General features: G+C 42.6%; 1 protein-coding gene and 1 long non-coding RNA gene across 4 annotated transcripts in view; one reads left to right on the top strand and one right to left on the bottom strand.

The window, feature by feature from the left end:
* The first annotated feature begins 1,772 nt into the window (after positions 1-1,772).
* Positions 1,773-14,839, top strand: part of LOC125105151 (aromatase) — a 109,988-nt gene continuing 96,921 nt past the window's right edge. The window contains exon 1 of one of the 2 annotated variants that reach the window (XM_047738318.1): positions 1,773-1,993. The gene's annotated coding sequence lies outside the window, so the exon portion shown is untranslated. Of the gene's footprint in view, positions 1,994-13,398; positions 13,500-14,839 lie in introns of those variants that run through there. The other variant, XM_047738319.1, reaches the window with a different exon arrangement.
* Positions 2,231-10,773, bottom strand: LOC125105153 (uncharacterized). 2 transcript variants are annotated; one of them, XR_007128821.1, is made up of 3 exons: positions 10,676-10,773; positions 3,462-3,866; positions 2,231-3,134 (listed from the first exon to the last, which is right to left on the bottom strand). It is a non-coding gene; the product is annotated as an uncharacterized LOC125105153 (long non-coding RNA). The 2 variants fall into 2 exon arrangements; XR_007128820.1 differs by lacking the exon at positions 10,676-10,773 and adding an exon at positions 8,897-8,989.

Raw genomic sequence — 14,839 nt, 5'->3', positions numbered from 1 at the left:
GGTGACACATCTTTTCAGGGCACTGCCACTGAATCCCATCTACCTTCCCCAGGTCTGTGGTGGAAGCAGGTGTTCCACAGGGACATGGCCAACATACCTGTGTTGGGGAAAATCAGGCAGCTGGGCTGGGAGTAGGATTCATGGACAGTAGAGGCCTCGGGGGCTTGACTGCCTTCCCTTGGTCCCCTTCTTTCCATTGTGTGGCTCTTGAGGATTGATTTGCTGCCAGACTTTGGGCCAACAGCTTCATGATGTGCTGTTCGAAATGTGCAGAGGACAGAGCCATAAACAGGGATGGTGCTGTGGAGTGTGCCTCCTCCCAGAGAGGAAAGAGCATTGGACAGGGAGACCTGGGTGTGGACCTGAGGCCCTCCAGTGCTTATTCACTTGAGTCTTCACATCCATAAAAGCGGATAATGACCTCTATGTCTTATTATTGTGAAGATTAAAAGTAAATGCATTTGATAAAATTGTTAACATTTGACTGTTGAAGGGATTTCCCAACTATGATCTAATTTGAACTTCATGGTAGGGCAAGCATTATCATTTCCATTTCACAGATGAAAAGCTTGGAGGTGAGAGAGTGTGAATGCCCTACTAGAGATCATACTACAGTTAAGAGGTAGAGTTTAGCTGGACTTCAGCCACCATCTGTTACCATGTAAAAGGACAGCTGATACATCATACAGTGTTATACAGGGTTTCAAGGTCCTTTCAGGTCCACCAAGTGTTGATGCTTCCTGGGGGAACATGTAAATGTCAAATGTTACCTGTATGAAATATCTAGGGCATAATTTTAAAGAAAATGTAGTCAAGGAAGAAGTGAGCCTCTGGTAATCATGTGGGTCCAGCTGCTTAACTGGCCATCACTTTGGGGTGACAATAGCAGATTATGAGGATTGTATATGAACCATTGATAAGAATGTCTACCAGGTGTGTTGGTAAGCTCTAGTGAGATAGTTTGACTACACTACAATGCCTGAAAGTGTTTGTAAGAATTGTGCTTCTGCATCTGACAGAATCTGCTTATATCTTCAGAAAACTTTGTTGTGAACAAATTTACTCTTTCATGTCTGATTTCAGATGCTGTAAGTAGTGCATCTGAAAATAGGAATGTTGATTATAGTATTTACAAGGAAATGGATGAAAATTCTATCGATAACTTAAAATCTGCTAGACTTAGGCTAAACCTAACATATCTAGTTAAAATAAGGGAAACACATTCCATCTTCAGCTTGATTAGCAAGCGGGTGTGGGGTGAGAATCGCAGGCTGAGCACGGAAAGGAAAAAGTTTTTCCAATAGGAAGGGAGGTTGCACAAGAATTGGGTGGTGGGTGATGACCCAGGGCAAAACCTGACAAAGTAGCTTGATCCTGTTGGGCAGAGAATGCAGAGGAGATAGGGGTCCATCAGTTGCCTTCAGCTCTACAGGCTACATCTCAGGGTGTTTCCTATGGAAGTTCCAGAAGAAAACCAGTGTGGTCAGCTTAGGGGAATATGTGGTTTGTGTTGGAACACTGGACATACCACATTACTGGAAAGATGCACACTGGATAACCAGCAAAATAAAATGCAATTTTCCAAATGTTGGCAATGATAGGAGATTCAGTTCCAATGACCAGTTGTTTATTGACTGAATGCCAGTGCAAATCATAACAAATGCATTCTAACCATGACAGCCACAGGAAGGACACAAAGAATGCAGTGTCCCTGATTCCATGAAACAGCTCATTGGAATTTGTGAATTCTAGAACCTAGAATGGGAGGACTCTGACATCCTAGCCACATGACCAGCCAAGACAAAGAACCCTGGGAGGCTTGAGGCCACAAAGATCTGAGCATCTGTGGGTCTACCTCTCCAGGAGATCCCTCACCCATGTGAGGGTCACGTGTAAGGCATGGTTGATAGGATTATTGGATTGGAGGTTGACTCCTGACTATAGGTGGAATGCGCACAGAGGGAATCTGGTACCAGTCAGTCTGCTAAACCAGGTAAGTCCTTGGTGTCTGAGTAGTAATAGGATACTATTCCATGCTTTGGCAACAGGGATTGGGAAGACATTAGAATGTGGGGTTAAGAACACAGCTTTGGAGTTGAACAAATGTGGCTTTGAAGTTCAACTCTGCCATCAACTTTGGTTGGTGGTTTCATTTCTTAGAGCCTCAGTTTCTACATCTTTGTTGTAAGATAGGAGTGGTATTATAACTTTGGCAAACTGCTGAATGTGTACAGAGTGCCCAGCACTGTGCCTGCCACATGAGAACTTACCACATAGCAACGCAGCACCTTGGCCACTGTAGCCTCATGTGGGTGGTTAAGCAGGAAGCCGAGAAGGTCCTCTGACTTCCAGGTAGGTCTGATCCTAAACTTCTAGCAACCCTCCAAAGCTTCCTCTTAACGGTGTGGGGGTATGAAGAGGGGCACAGTCTAGTTCCCTGGCCATGCCAAAGTGCAAAATCTCCATTCCTACTCTTTTCCCCCAGATTCCGTCAAGGACACCAGAACTATGGGATGGCACTGGTGCAAATGTCAGTAGAATTGAGATTGGCTCTGGCTCTGCAGCTTACCAGCTGGGTGTCCTTGAACAAGTCCTGTAATCTGATAAGGCCTGGGTTTCTTCATTCGCAAATTGGAGGCAAGCTTACTTGCTCTGTTTGCCCATCACTGGGTCAAGTCCAATGTCATTAGCCTGGCATTTAAGCTCCTTCCATAATATTCCCTGGTCTCATCTCATAAAATCCTCTTCATATCCACATAGCCCTACCAGGCCAAACCTTTCTTAGCATTTCCTTCAAGACAGAGCCTTCCTGCTCAATTCTTTGTGTATCTAAAACCTTTATATCTTTACAGCAGGTGCAGCATTTAGCACAGGGTCTTGAATAGATGATTATTTTATCAGTTAGGGCTAAGTTTACGTGTGACAAGAAAACTAAAATAACAGTAGCCTAAAGAAGATATAAATCATTTCTCTCTTATGGCAAAGAGGTCCAACAGAAGATAACCCAGGGTTGGGATGGTGGTTCCAGGAGTCAGGGACCCAACTCCTTCTATCTTGCTGCTCCACCATTCTTAGCACATCACCTCATGGTCCACTATGGCTGCCAAGTTCCAGACATCTTTTTCACATTCAGCCTTCAGAAAAGAGAGGACAAAGAAGGTAAAGAGTGCATTCTGCCCCTTTAGAGAGGCTTTACATGGATGCTATACATTATGCTTCTGCTCAAATCTTACCTGTTAGAACCTAGTCACATGATTATCTTAGCTACAAGGGAGGCTGGGGAATATAGTTTTTAACTGGACATATTGCCATTTCTAATAAATTGATAGGCAAGAGGGGAATAATGGTTATTGATATACTTATATAGCTGCAGTTACTTTAATAATTAAAAATATGAAAACTCACTACCTAGTTTAAAGCCTCATATAATATATAAGATTATGGTTTACAAAAACGCTTACCTTGTTTGTAATGATATGGTATCCCTATCTTTAGGTTGTAAACAGCCCAATTCTTCCTCACCTCTGGTGGGAATGTGGGGATATGTTTATTAATGAATGATAACTCCAAGCTCTAAGTGAAGATAAACCTTTTTCTTACATTTTACCAATGACGAAACTGAACTTCAGTGGCTAAGTGATTTGCCTGTGGTCATAGAGCTACTGAATGAAGGAGCCAGGATGAGAGCTTCAATTTCTGGACTCCCTCAAGGCTTTTTCCAGCTCCTCCTTGATGAGTGGCCCATTCAGCTTCTGAGGCCTTGAATTTTGTGGGTTTTCTTGCTCATCTGGCACCCCTGGCAGCAGATCTAGTTCACTGTGTTGTCAGCTCACTCCTGTCAGCATGTAGTTCAAAAGGCTTTTAGTCTGGAAAAGGGAAATAGCAAGAAATAGAGGAACATTCTATTTAAATAATGAGGGCATTACCTCTTTCCCTCTGTCCCTAGAAAACACAGGTCCCTGAATCAGGCGCTGAAGGGAGATACAGAGAAGCATATAAAATGTTTATTGCCCTTGAAGATTTGGATGTATAGATTCTTTTCATTCATTTTTTAAAAAATTATTTCTTTAGCATCTATCAAAGGTAGACACTGCACCCAGCATTGGGTATGCAACAGTAAACTGTGCAGATACAGTTTCTGCTATGAAATTGCTTATAGTCTACTGGGGGACAAAGACCAGTAAATAGGCAACTATAAAGTGGAATTAAAAGTATGGTGATGGGGAGGGGACAGGGAGCTCTGGGTAGGTCACCAAGACTGGGGTGTGTGTTGGGGGCTGGTAGGCATCAAGGCTCAGTGGAAGAATCGCTTCTCTGCCTTTTGGCTAAGATCAAGTGAAGGCTCAGCGGAAGAGAGAACATGGAACTAGAGACCTGAACTAAATACGTGTAGGTGCAGTAAGTGCTGTGGGAGAGTCATGGTGGAGGGGAAGGAAGAGAATTCCAGATGGAATGTCTAATAGCGTGTGTGTGTGAGGAGCAAAGAAGGGTTTATCATGACCAGAATGTGGCAGGCCTCAGTGATAATGGTGGAAGGGGTTGGGGGAGAGAAATATTAAGAAATATGACTGCAGAGGTGGATAGAGACCTGTAAATGAAGGCATTTGAAAAGACTGTTGGAAAGTTTATATTTTATCTTGAGGCTAGTGGGATAAAGGGCTTGAGGCAGATTTGTATTTTTTTTTTAAGATTTTGTTTATTTGTCAGAGAGAGAGTGTGTACAAGCAGGGGGAGTGGCAGGCAGTGGGAGAAGTGGGCTTCTCGCTGAGCAGGGAGTCCGACAATGGAACTCAATCCCAGGACCCTGGGATCATGACCTGAGCCATGCTCAGGCAGATGCTTAACTGACTGAGCCACCAAGGCATCCTGAGGCATATTTGTATTTTAGAAACAGTCCTCTGGGCTCAGGGTGAAGAATGAATTACAAGGGTTGGTCCTGATGGAGGAGACTTCTCAGGAGGCTGCTATAGTAATGGTGGCTTGAACCAGAGATTGACCCTGATAGGTAAAGAGAAGCTGATGGATTTAAGATAATTTTGAGAGGCACAAACAACAGGCTTTGATGATGAGCTGGAAGGAAGAAATGAGAAAGATGAAAGAAACCAATATTCATGAAGAAAAAAATTAAAAATACCAAATACAGATGCTAAAAAAACCATAGAATAAGAGCTATCCAGAAAGAAAATGGTGGCATGACCATGTATTCTGAGGAAGGGATAATTTCTGTGGGCTAGAAAGATCTTGGAAGGCTTCCCAGAAAAGTTAGGATGGGTGCTGGGCCTTTTATATGGGTAGGATTTGAGTGACTGGAAAGGACATTCCAGGCTGCACAATGATGCAAGTAAGATTATTGAGACGGAACAGTGTATGATTTGTTTAGCAGATGGTTTGGTCATGGTTTTTTGGGGGAGAGATGCTGAGACCTGGTTCTCCATGGTATGCAACTAAAACTTGGTGAAGGAAGGAACTGGGGAAACAAATCCCATTCCCTTCCCAGAATGGTTCAGAGTCCTTTGCGTACCCCAAGGCCACTTGTGTGGGAACCTCAAAAGGTCTATGAACCGCTAGATAGCCCAGCATGACCAAAACCCCATAGATCCCAGTTTCCATCAGGAAAGAAAAACCCAAAAGTCTTCCTTCCCCAAAAGGAATGTTTTTATGTTTGTGAATCTTCTGCAGTGACCTGGGTCCTCATGCTGAGAGCTATTGCCCTCGAGTGTTGCTATCCTATTTCTAGGCCTCTGCAGAGGCCTGCCTGGCAGCTTATATTGTGAGGCCCGTGAACACATCAGGGAGACTCCCTGAACCCAACACTATGGAAAATACAGCTGTATGAGTGTGTGCGTGGGGCAGCCTCTCTGGTTCTGGGATGTAAACTCTTGCTGGACACCATCCCCTGTCTGAGCATCTTGCACAATACCTCTAGGTACTGGCCCTAGCCTGTATGCTGATGGCATCTTGGTCCCACCTTCTCTGGCTCAAAACCCACTGGTGTCTCCTGCTTTGACCCAGCATTGGCCCTGGGTAAGGTAAATACTGATAACCTCTAACTGACAAGCAGCACCACTTAAAGTCCTAATGCTGTGCCAGACTCTTTACTATATCATCTCTAACACTCAGAAACCTCTTGCAAAGCACATGTTATTATTCCAGTTTTACCAAGGAATACACTGAGGGATATTAAGACTGTCCAAGTCCACTCAGCCTACCTGTCCTCTGTCCTGTATATCCTGCATGTGAGTCAAGGAAGTCCCTGAGATAACTGTGGCAGATATTACATTTTATCCTCACACCACCTTATCAAGATAAGTACTATTCTCTTTTTATAAATAAGAAAACTATAAATGAGACACAGCTGAAAAACTTTTCCCAAGGTCACAGAGCCAGGTAGTAGTAGAGGTAGGATCCAAGCTAACTCGGCCAGCAAAACCTCCTTTCTCCACCTCCTCAGGTGTCTAAGACAGGTGAGGGTTGAACCTCTTTTCCTGAATCAAGGTTCCAATGCCCAAGTAGAAAAACACAGTGATTCAGAAAAATAGTTATAGTGAGGTCATACACCCCAGTCTTGACCCACTCTTGTGTGATCCTTTTGAGGTTTTTATAGATGGGAAAACAAGAGGTCCAGAGTTGAACAAGGGCTTCATATGGCACCATGCTACCATTCTATTTTCTCAGTCCCTTCTGCCCACTCCATGCCACGTGGACATGGCCCCAGCTTGGTTGGTACCTATACCCTGCTCCTCCCCCTTCAGGCCCCAGCCTCCTGTTCAAAGGCCAAGACTACTCAGCTTTGATTCAGGTTGAATGAGTCATTAAGGATAAAACAAAGAAGAGAAGCCTACTCTCTTGCTAAATGAAATGAACCCACCCACCCTTTGACATCTTTTTGTTCTGAAATGATGATGGTATGCAATGACTCAGAATTATCATACTCAAAGAGACTACTTTGTATTTTTCCTGAAAATGAAAGGACAATGTGTGAATAAATGAGATGAAATTGGCTCATGAAAGGAGGGAAGGATGACCTCCAGGAACATCAATGCAGAGTGGAGGCTGAATGAATGTACAAGAATGGGAGGGAACAGCAATTCCTTGGGGGAGAGGAGAGCAGGAAGGAAGCCTGGGGGGGGGGGAGGGGCCAAGCAGTAAAGCCCTTCAAGGCCCCTCAGTGGCAAAACCTGAACAAGCAACCACCAATTCCTAAACCTACTTGACTCAAAGTCAAGCACATTCTCAAGCAGCTGGAAGTAGGGGAGGAAAGACATTTTCAAAAGAGCTTGTATCTAATATCAGAGAGATTCTCCATGCCAAGTAGCCTGGCTAGTGGCAGGAGGGACAGGAAGAGGGACAGAGAGTACTGGAGCCAACCTTTAACACCATGTTTCTCTTGGGAGGAATGATCTAGTGGATCAAATGTACCACAGCTTGTCCTTAAAATGTGGGGTAACTGGCCTCTTGCCTAGTAGCTTCACGTCACAGCTTGGCTCTGGGTATTGCCTAGGGCCTCTGGTTCCTGGTGGTGGGAAAAAAGGACAGAACTGGAAGCCAGAGATTTGGCACTTTCTCAAGCTTAGTACTAGATAGCCTGGGGTAAAACTCTCAACCTCTCTCAGACTGTTTCCTCTGAGGAAACTGGAGGAGACTGCTACAACCTACCGCAGAGGTTGGTGGTTGGGAGGATAAAATGAAATTATGCATGAAAGAGAACTGCTCTGTTTGCTTTAAGATGCTATACAAGTGGTAGTTAGATTTAACCTATTCTGACAAGACTTGACATCAAACTAGGAATCTGAGGCCATGGGGGCATTCCATTCCATTCCTTAGCCTCTGAGAAACATGATGAGATTGGAAATACATTTTCGGAGAGTGAAAAGTTTTCTGATGAGCTTCCTTTCCTTTGGAATGAATTCCAGGCTTCCCATGGTGTTCAAAGAGCTCTGTAGGAAGCTGCTGGGGAAAATCAACCTCCATTCTGGTTTCTATAAAACTTCATTTTTGGTTGTGCTCTGTATCTCCATTTCAGTCAGTTGCACCATTACAAAGGGTGGAAAGACTTGGCAGGAAAGTAGTTTCTTGTTTCAGAACATTAAGTTTTGATAATGTTATCATTTTGAACAGAAAAAGTTCACAGAATAGCTAATAATGGCTAATATGTAAGAACTGGAAATAAATTAGAAAATCATGTAGTTCAACCCTAAGATTTTCTAGATGAGGACCTGAGGCCCCGCAGGGAAACTGGTTTTCCCTGGGTCTCACACTTGAGCCTGTCCCTAGGAGTCTGAGTCCTATTCATGTGCTCCTTCCCTGACTCCAGGGTCAAAAACTCAAATGTCTTCAGGGCCTAAGAAGGGCACTTGTGGGTAAAATGATAGGGAATGGTGGGATGTTCAGTTTTAAGTTTATTCTGTTTGGGGTTTGCTGAGCTACTTGAATCTATAAACTTATATCTCCTGCCAAATTTGGGAAATCTTCAGCCATTAATTTTTTTCAACTATTTTCTAATCTCCCATTCTTTCTCCACTCCCTTAAGAACTACAATGACACAGATGTCAGACAATCTGATATTGTTCCACAGGGTCCCTTTGGCTCTATTTATTATTTTTCAAACATTTTTCTCTATGTTCTGCAGATTGGATCATTTTTATTGATCTGTCTTCCAGTCTACTGATTCTTCCCTTCGTCATTTGCATTCTGTTATTGAGCCCATCTAGTGAATTTTTTTAATTTCAGATGTTGTATTTCTTAGTTCTAAATTTCCATTTCAAAAAAGTTTCTATTTCAAATCTATTGACAATGTCTTTCTATACATTTCAAGAGTGTTTACTTTAACATCATGAAGAATGATTGTAACGATTGTTTTAAAATCTTTTTTCTTATAATTTCAACATTGTCTTACCTTTTCCTTTGAGAATTGGTCAGATTTTCCTGGTTCTTAGCACACTGGGTAATTTTGGATTATATCTTAGGTATTTTATATGGAGTGTTATGTAACTCCGGGTCCTGTGAAAAATCAGAGCATGTTGATTTTGTTTTGTTTCATTTTAGCATTTAAGCAAACCAGTTAAGCGCAGACGGCAGTTCTCTCACCTTCTGTGCGCACTCTCAGTTCAGGTTCCAAAGACTATGCTGTGCTTTTGGGTGTATTCCACACATGCAGAGTTTGGAGGTAAAGCCCAGGACTTATGCTGGTTCATACATGGAATCCCTTTCTCCCATTCTTTCCTCTCCAGGATTTCCCTCACATTCTTCAGCTCCTAGAATCACCTTTTGCTGGTCTCCTGACCAGCAAGATGGGGCTCTTTCTCAGTCAGAGCCAATAATGACATCACAGAGCTTCATTCTACTAGGCCTGCCCTCTGGATAAAATGGCAAGAGGGCATTTTAGCAGAGGTCCTTTTTCTACATCCTTCTATCCAGAGGTACAGATTTTTCTCTCAGGGATTTTAGGTGCCCAGGCTGCTGCTATGGTGGTGGCAGTGTAGTTTGGAAGCTGCATCTGGCTTTGAGACTGAGTTGAGAGAGAAAATATACGAGAACAAGAATTTTCCCACACACTCTGGCTTGCAAGGCCCCCCTTTCCGGGTCATTTGTCCAGAAAGATGGGCTGCTTTTTATAGTTGTTGCTGTCTATGACTGCTATGCAGTTTCATGAATCGGCTCACCCTCAGGTCAAAGTCAGGAGAAAAATTCTAAGAAATTCACTGCCATCATATTGGTCATATATTGAGTTTTTCTTTCTTGCCCCAGTCCACTTGCTTTTATTTACTTTTCAGAGTCCTTAATTAATTGCTTTGTGTGTTTGTATTTTGTTCAGTGTTTAGTTGTTGATCAGTGTGAGAAAGTACAATGTCCCTCCTCCATTTGGTTGGACCTGGAAGTCTAGCCACATACTTGGAATCCATCTCTTTTACTTTTAGTTGGTGCTGCCCTAGGACTTACTGGCAGAGGCCCACTGATAGAAACTGTTGTACTTAGGAATCCTATAACCCCTGGTCTGGTGGTGCCAAGTCCCAGGAGTCTATGCTTCCAAGTGGTTGATACTTGATATAGATGTTCATTCAACAAAGGTGTATTGAATGTCCCTATGTGCTATATCTTGGAAATACAAAAATGGCTTAAACATCATCCCTGACCTTAATGAGCTCACAATTCAGTGAAATAGCAGAAATTCAGACTAGAAATTTGGGATCCAAGTTTGAAATCTTTCTTAAGGTCTCTCATGTCCCTCGGAACTGCAACATATTGTTAGAGAGCATTTCCCAGCCTGATTCTGGGGCTTTCCCTTCTAGAAAACAACTATTGAAGGATTGTCTCTCTCTTCTGATGAAAACCAATAGCAAATCACTTTCACAAAACAGTATATAAGGTACTACTTTAAGTTTTATGAATCCTACAAAATGCCAAGATTACTCCATGTAATAGTCTTCTTGCCTAATAAATGTAGTCTTAGAGAATACAATCAGGTTTGGGGCTCCAGAACTCAAAAGGGAAATGAAGACATCAGAGGGTGTCCAGAGTAGCATTTGAAGTGGAAAAAGGATGAAATCTTATATTAAAAAAAAAAAACAAGAGTGGGAGAAGCTGAGGCCATTTGCCAAGGACAAAATTCTTCATAAGGAAGATTAACTACTCCCCCATGCCATCTCTGCTATCTTTTCTCTTTGAAAGCACTTACCTTCTCTTTCTACAACAAAGTAATGCCAGTGTGTTCAATCTGGGAAAGAGGATAAAAAGCAGGAGAAAGAATAGGGGTCAGCTGTTTAGCTAGCACAAGTAGGTGCCATGCATCACATCAACAAGAGTGTTCTGTGTATTAGTTAACTTACCATTGTCACGACAATCCAGCATGCCTTTGTGATAAGCTTTGTGATTCATACATGGTCCACAGGGAGACAAACTCAAGGGTGATGCGATTTTCTCAGGATCCTAACAAGGAAAATGTAGACTGGAACCTAGGTATCCCGAGTACAGGTTCTATTTTCTCCACTGCACCAGCCTTTAGACTTTGGGGTCTGAAAGTTTCCCTTCTCACACCACTAGAGCCACAGAGGTTTTCTGTGTGACATATGGGTCATTCTGGGGAGTACGGGGAAGAGATACCAATAGTGGGATCTGAGGCTCACAAGAGAGAAAGAAGTACACTGGGAAGCCAGACTGCAAGTTCCCCAGACCTGTATCTCCTTGGAGTATAATTCAGGCAAGTGCATATTTCCCTCTCTCAAAAATAAAAAAGGTCAGTTTCTGACCATGAGACAAAGGAAGGAAAGGTGAGGTAAGGGTGGCATCATTTTCCAGGACCTCTTCTTCTGACCAGGAAAGTGATTTGGGGATGGAGGAGGGATTGCTTAGTGAGGAATAGCAGCAGCAGGACGGTGGAATCATCCCTAGTTCCCACTGAAGTTCTCAATGAGTCATGAGCTGATTCTCTAAAAATGTCACTGTGAGCTCACATACAATTATATTTCTCTGCAAGGAGAAAGGAATGTTGCCTGAGACCACTGGTCGCCACCAAACAAGCTGGATGTTGACCAAAATCTTTGAAGGTTTGTGACATCATTAAATTCCCTAGAGAAGTAACACATCTTTTGCATTTTTCTGTATATTATATTTTGAATGTCATCTTTCTGTCTGCTTTCCCCCTGCCATGGTTGGGTCCTTATCACTTTTGCCATAAACACCCAATAGGCTCTCTGCCACCAAACCAAACGAACACAACTCGCCATGAATCTTCAAGAAACATTTGCTTTTGTTGGGTCTACAAGACTTCAGTGGCTTTCCACTGTACATAGGAAAAGCCTAGACTCAGTAATATTTTCCAAACATCTCCCCTACATCCTTTTACATGAATCCTACCTTTAATCTAACTGATTTACTTATTGCTACACAAATATGCCTAGACTCTTCCAACCTTTCCAACTTTTCCCTGCCTTATCCCAACCCTCCTCTTTTCAGTCCTCACCACTGATGGGAGATCACTCCTCCTTCAAAGATGGGCTGGTCACCTAGACTCTAGGCAATTCTTCCTTCCCCTGCAATTATACCTTTGATTATCTGGACTCCTTGTGCCACGTTTAATCATCCTGTATTGTTAATTGTCTTTAGATGTCTGTAATTTCCTTCCACCTATGGATGTGACAGTACAATGCCATATTTTTCTCACAGAATAGGCACTTGATATTCTATTGCAAAATTTACTAGAGCTGTAAAATTTCATAGGAAGATAAGTTTGTCATTAAAAATGGTTTACTATTTTCAGTGAAGACTTAGGGTTCTTGAGATGGCAGAAGAAAAAGAGATGAAGGGATTTCTTTTTAAAAATTATTTGTCCTTCTTATGTATATTATATAACTGCTGATTATTTCCAGTGTTAAAGAAATAGTCCCTCTGGACTTTCTAAAATGATTCAAACTTTGAAATGATTCACCAGTGTGACAAAGAAGAAAATCAAATATTGGCTCCTTTGAAGGGAAAAATAAACTGGCTACACTTTTTTTCAATATTTTGAAAGAATTAAAATGCACTACAAAATGCAAGAATATGCTTTTGCATCTTTGGTAGCAAGTAACAACATGAAAAAGTGCTAGGAAACAACTAAATTTCAGGGAAGAAACTTGCCAAGTTTCATAGTACAAAAATTATGTATTTGCCTTTGAATGAAACACATTTTTAACATCTCCCCAGGATATAAACATCATCTCCTTTCCACTGGTCTCTTCTTGGGCAAGAAAAGTCATGGAGCCGAAGCCAGCACCACTCACCTGAGCATTCCTCTTGAGAAGGAAAGTCTCTCGGGTTTTGTTCCTATCACAGGGATCCTTAGGAAGTAGGCCGGGCTTTTTTGTCTGACTTTATACTTCAGCACCTCTCACTGACTGACCAGCTGACCAGAATGTTTTTTGTTCCCCAGTTTCTCTACGGAAACTAGGGCTCTAGATCTTACCTCCTCCTCTGTCTTCACCATTTATTCTTTCTTTACCCACTGAACTAGTTTTCTGTTGCCTCATAACAAATTACCACCAACTTAGAGGCTTAAGACGCATAAATTTAGGGGTGCCTGGGTGGTTCAGTGGGTTAAGCCTCTGCCTTCGGCTCAGGTTATGATCTCAGGGTCCTGGGATTGAGCACTGCATTGGGCTTTCTGCTCAGTGGGGAGCCTGCTTCCCCCCCTCTCTCTGCCTGCCTCTCTACCTTCTTGTGATCTCTCCGTCAAATAAAATCTTAAAAAAAAAAAAAAAGACAGCATAAATTTATTATCCCACGTGGGCACAGGTACAGGATAGCTGCTCAGGGTCTCCTCAGGCTGGAATCAAGGTGTTGGCCAAGGTTGCCATCTCACTTGAGGCTTAGGGTTTTCTTCAAGCTCACTGCTTGTTCAATTCATTTCCAACTCCTAGAGGCCACATGCTCTTCCTAGCCATGTGGTTTTCTCCACAACATGGCAGATTTTTCCTCAAAGTCAATAGGAGAGCCTATATTCTGCTTGGAATCACTGACTTCTGGTAAGACCTATACACTTTTAGATCGCTTGCTTAGTTCAGGCCCAGGATAATTGTCCTTTTATTTAAAGTCAATTGATTAGGGACTTTGATTATATCTATATAAACCCCCTTTACCGTATAAGGTAACATAATCACAGGTGTGAAATTACATCTTCTTAAGTCCTGCTCACTGTCCTGGGGAGAGGATTCTACAGGGGGTTGGAATCTTGGGGAGCTGAATTCCACCTACTATAGAATTACAGTGGAATTATAATTCCACCAACTATATCTACCCACCCCCATGTTCTCAGTCCATGGGGCTCAAGTCTTCCAATTAACAATTCAGCAGAATAGGTCCCAGGTAAGTCCCTTCATCATTCCTGAGCCTTTCTCTTGAAGTAGCTTCCTGGTTCTTCTCTCTGGGTCTGCGCCCCCAGATCCTCTCCCATTGACCCCTCCCCAATATACCTGAAGAATTAATGCAAGTGTCCCCTCCTTTGTGACCCTCTTCCCTTATTTATTTCCCACCCTCTTTCACCAAGCAAAATTAGGAGCTTTCTCTGCTCCCTAACACCCTGTATAAGCCTCTGGGCCAATAGTCATCTGCTTTACTGTCACCTTGGCATAACTGCCTCTCCTTTTGGTTCTTAAGTGTCTTTAGGGAAGAGATCTATCATGTCCATTTTTATCATATCAGAGCAAAAGTGCAGTAAAAGGCACATACTAGGTGCTTTGTAAAGGTTGGAGAAAGAATGGAAAGCCTAACAACAGTCCAGCAGAAAGTATGTGGGGACAGGGGACATTGTCAGCTGGCTCAGAGAATGGGGGTGTGAAGACAACGGTGGAGGGCAATGAGCAGCACCCAGTGCTTCATGTGTCAAGTTCATAGTGTCTGACTTTGGTTTTGAGACATTCTGAAGCATATGACTATGTTATCCATTCATCCCTGCTAGCTGAATTTTTCCTAGACATATAACATAGGCCATGACCTTATGGTTTTCTCAGGAATCTTCCAAAACCCAAAATTTTCCTGTAATGCGCTGAAGAGTTGGTACTCACAGGTGATGTTCTACATTGAAAGGAAGAAAAGCAGGCACTTGGAGTAGTACACTATTTTTTAAAAAAATTTTATTTGACAGAGAGAGAGAGCACAAGCAGTGGGAGCAGCAGAGGGAGAGAGAGAAACAGGCTCCCCGCTGAACAGCCCAATGCAGGGACTCAATCCCAGGATCCTGGAATCATGACTTGAGCAGAAGGCAGACACTTAACTCAATGAGCCACCCAGGTACCCCATAAACTATTTTGAATTAAAATCCTAAAGCTTAAGTTACAGAGTTCTTTGCATTTATCTTCTTAAAAAT

This window comes from Lutra lutra, chromosome 7 (assembly GCF_902655055.1).
Source record: "Lutra lutra chromosome 7, mLutLut1.2, whole genome shotgun sequence".
In the NCBI taxonomy this organism is placed as follows: domain Eukaryota; kingdom Metazoa; phylum Chordata; class Mammalia; order Carnivora; family Mustelidae; genus Lutra; species Lutra lutra.
Note: the sequence above shows the minus strand (reverse complement) of the source record. Positions and strands in the feature narration are given on the sequence as shown.